Here is a 4528-nt window from a genome sequence, read left to right as displayed (position 1 = left end):
AAAACGCAAGTTTGGAAACTGGCGGGTTCCTGGCGGGTGCGTTTGACCGGCAGTATGGCGGAAATGAGGCATCTGCCAGCGGCAAATTAAGCTGTGTGGTAGATTTAGTCTTTACTAGTATTTTTTTTAAAAAAAAAGAGGTTTCTGGGCTACACGCTGCTTTGATAAAAGCTTAGACCCACTATTTCTGAGACTTGATGACTCCCAGAGCTGGCGGAAAACGTACCACTGCCATGTTGGGAAGCTGAAGTGGGCGGAGCCAGCAGCCACAGCGCCGTTTCAGGCTTACAATGGTACAGTTTAAAGCAATAGGCTCAAGGCTCAAGGTAATATAAAACATAAGCCACATAAAGATGGCTACCACACAGAGAATCTGGATTATGTTCTCTTTGATATTCGTAACTAAAGAAAAACATTTGATTACAAAAGCTGTTGAGTTATGCCAAAATGTATATTTTAAAGGTACCTTGACTTCAAAATTTGGATATAAGGATATGTTACTTTGGAAAAGAGGTTCTGCTTTTGTTTCCACAGAAAGCCAGAGGCTGTGGACTTGTTCCAGATTAAGATACATCAGGTTTGACCAGCCAAGACCACCTGAAAGGTCTCCGATGACACCATGGCCCAGATGATCCAACATCTAGAATTGTTTCAAGGCAACTGGCTCAGACAATACAGCCTCATGGACTACTCCATGATCTTAAAATGTCCCCATAAAATACAGCGCCCCCTCCAGCAGGAAGTAGTTAAGACAAGCTACGCCCAAATTCCCAAATATACCAAGCTGGCTTTAGAGGTGGAATTGGCTCACTCCCCTCTAAACCCAGACATATTGCTTTAAAAAAAAAAAAATGGTTAAGAGATTCTTGTGTCCCAAATCAGAAGAGCCCTCTGGTGTGGGACAGAGAGAAACCAATATTTTTATTTAAAACAGGTTGATTATAAATGTGATCTCTTTCTAAAAAAGAAAAGGGGATATAATATAGATATATAGGAGGATATGGAGATGATAAGATAAAAGGGTAGATTAATGAACCTACTTTTAAAGAACAACTTGTTTAAAATGTTTTACATTGGTATAGATTTTAGTTTATGTTTAAAATGTTTTACATTGGTATAGATTTTAGTTTATGTTTAAAATGTTTTACATTGGTAAAAATTTTAGTTTATTAATACAAACTTGAAGTTAATTTTGTTATACTGTATATATATATTTCTATTCTTGTTTGAGGTATTATGTTTAACTCATTTAAAATTGTAATGGATGATTAAAAATAGATTAATAATCAGTCATCTATGATAATCATATTTGTAGCCATGTTAGTTAAGTCTTCTAGGTATACATAGATATATTTCAGATAGATAGGTAATCTTCAAACACTTCATAGACCTAGAGAATATGGCATTTAAATAACTTAGAATTCTGTTGACATGAGACACAATTGCTCCTGGCTGCACCAATTTGATCCCGAGAGAATGTTGGGCTTCTAAGACATTTCCATTTGGAAGTTTGTCTTCTTGGCACAAAATGGCCTACTGGGCAAAGAACTGCCCTTGCCTTGACGGCTGACAGTACAAATGCAATGCTGTCCTTTCTGGACAAGCGGGACACAAGGAAAGTGACCACTGTACTCTGCCAAGACAGGGTAAGATGGTCTCTTAAAATTCCTGCTTCTAAAAATGGTCTGTCAGATACTCTAGGCCTGTAGCCAATTTGAATGCACCAACAATGCTGAGAAACATTAGGTGACTGTCCAGGCTGCCAGCTGTCTTGGTCTACTCTTGCAAGATTCCCGAAAGTTGCTTGCATCCATCTACCATTTCTCAGGTACCATTATGTTCCTTCTCAGGTCTTTGATGTGGTTGAAGACTAGATAGTTGTAATTTCCTCAGTTATGATAAAAGATAAGTTAGCTATAAAACCTTAAACTCACAAATATAAGATAGATAGGGCATCTTCTTTAATATTGTAACTATAATTCTTGCTCGGTAATTGTTTTGTTATATGTAATTTTACCATGTTAAAGTTAAAACCTTCCTTTTTAAAAAAAAGAAGAAAGGGGAAGTGCTGTGGATATCACTCTATGTAAATAAAACACTGATGGCTAGTGACCAGACAGGAAGTATAGGCGGGACAAAGAGAGAGGAGAATTGGGGAAACAGGAAGAAGGAGGAGAGAGACTGCAGCCACCGCCAGGACAAGCAGCATGTAGAGACTCTGGTAAGCCACCAGCCACGTGGCAAGGTATAGATTTATAGAAATTGGTTAATTTAAGATAAAAGAACAGTTAGCAAGAAGCCTGCCACGGCCATAAAGTTTATAAGTGATATAAGCGTCTGAGTGATTATTTTATAAGTGGATTGTGGGACTGCGGGGCTTGGGGAACCTGGAGAGAAGCCCTCCAGCAACATACATCTGCTAGGGAGAAGAAGGGTTAACAAAGTGTGCACCTCAAGAAACTATAGAGTAACAATGATTTGAATCAAAGGATTGTTGGGGGGTGAATAAGGTAAAGCAGAAGGGGCAGAGACACCCTTAGACTCTGCCTGAAAAAGACACTCAGCAGAACTGAATTCACTTCTCAGAAATCCTCTCAGTTGACACAATGGCCCCAGATCAGTCAACAGAAAACCAGAAGGCACAGATTACTAATGTCAGAGTGTGAAGACACCTTATGCCTGCAGATTCTGCAAGGACAAATAACAGGAAATTCACCAGCTTGATATTAACATGCCGACAGTACCAATGTGTCATGATAGGCTACTTCATGAAAAGGCATTTTTCTAAACTTATTTTTGGTTACTCAGGGACATTCCTTGAAAAATCACAGCATACAAACTGACAAACAAAGAAATGGAAAACACATATAGTCCATATCTATTAAAATAGATTGCTCACTGCAAAGCTCCCCAGACATCACTAGTATAAGTTAAAAAGGCCTTTCTTTTGGCTGGTTCTCAATTTTTAAGAAATACTTATGAGGATTCTTATATAATTTTAAACAGTGACAGTAGAACAACCCTTCCCAACTCATTAGCTGAGAAGCTTTAAAACTCTGCAGAACCTCATTGGCAAAGAAGAAAAGATCTCACACAAATAAAGGAAATACTCTAACTTAAAATCCCAAGTCTATAGAGAAGAAAGGCATATTTCTTTTAAAATAGTCACATTTGAAGAGTTGCCTTCCTGTCACCTATCACTAACATTTTAGGACAGATGGTAATTTCTCACCAGGCACCATGATATAGAACTGCAGTCTCAGCACTAGGGGATCTGAGGCAAGAAGTTTGAGAATCCCAAACAACTAGTGTGATTGCTTTTTGCAAACTTCTAAGCTGATTCTAACACTTACTTGGATATTGTATATGCATATATATGTATATTTATTTGTGCATTAATAATTTGTCTATTTATATGTATGTGTATATAATATATGGTATATGTGTAATACATATGATATATGTAGTATAGCTTCCTCAAAAAGAAGAAAAATGTCTAAAGCAATTCTGAAGGAAATTAGTTCATGGATTTCATGTCAGTATATGAACAATATATAAGAAAGTATGGTTTTAGAGTATGGGAACATAAACAGATCAGTGGGATTGAAGAAAGAGTATAGAAATAGATCCACATGTCTGTACATTTGTCATAAAGTTGACACTGCCAAATAGTAAGCAAAATTTTAGTTAACTCTTCTCTCAATATTCTTTAGTAAGTGAATGTGATACCCATATGGGCAGCAGGGGAGGCTTGTCTATTGCCTAATGCCATATATAAATTGTCAAGGATATTGTCATTTAGCTTCTTGTAAATAATAGAGGGGACTATCAAGATATCTAAAATAATGTGTGAATTCTAAGGAAAATTTTGGTAAACCAGGTTACATAGAAATAAAGCTGAAGAGATGGCTCCGCCATTGAAATACTGGCTTCTTCTCCAGAGAACCTGGGTTCAATTTCCAATGTTCACCTGACTGCGTCCAACTATCTGTAAATGCAGTTACACCGGATCCAATGCCCCCTTCTGGCCTCCACAGGCATTTCATGTGGGACATGCAGGCACTCAGCAAAACACTCATAAGCACAAAATAATAAAATAAATTTTAAAGAAGAAAATGAATGAGTTAAACTAATCAAAAGACATAAATAAGAAAAGTAAAAACTACAGAATTTTCATGACTCTATCTCCAGCATATCCTACTGATATATTACAGAAAAAATAATTAAAAGTATTTGCAGTATACACACATGTACCCGAGAAAGTTGTTTATAGGGACAGTCATTTCATATAAAGTTTGTGGGGCATCCAACAGTTGGGAGATAGAGACAAGAAAATCACAACAAAAGACAAGCCTAGGCTTCAAAGCAAGATTCTGTTTCCAAAAAAAGGGAGGGGAAAGAAAATCCTAATTGATATTCTGAAAAGGCAGAATCAAACTGACCAACAAATACATAAAGGTATCTCTATCTGATCATGTTGGTGAGCTGAAATAAAAAATGAAGAACCGTACTTCTATGGGAAAATCTG

The sequence above is a fragment of the Peromyscus leucopus genome, chromosome 16_21, assembly GCF_004664715.2.
Source record: "Peromyscus leucopus breed LL Stock chromosome 16_21, UCI_PerLeu_2.1, whole genome shotgun sequence".
Classification (NCBI taxonomy): Eukaryota; Metazoa; Chordata; class Mammalia; order Rodentia; family Cricetidae; genus Peromyscus; species Peromyscus leucopus.
The sequence above is the reverse complement of the archived record's forward strand: the minus strand, read 5'-3'. Positions refer to the sequence as shown.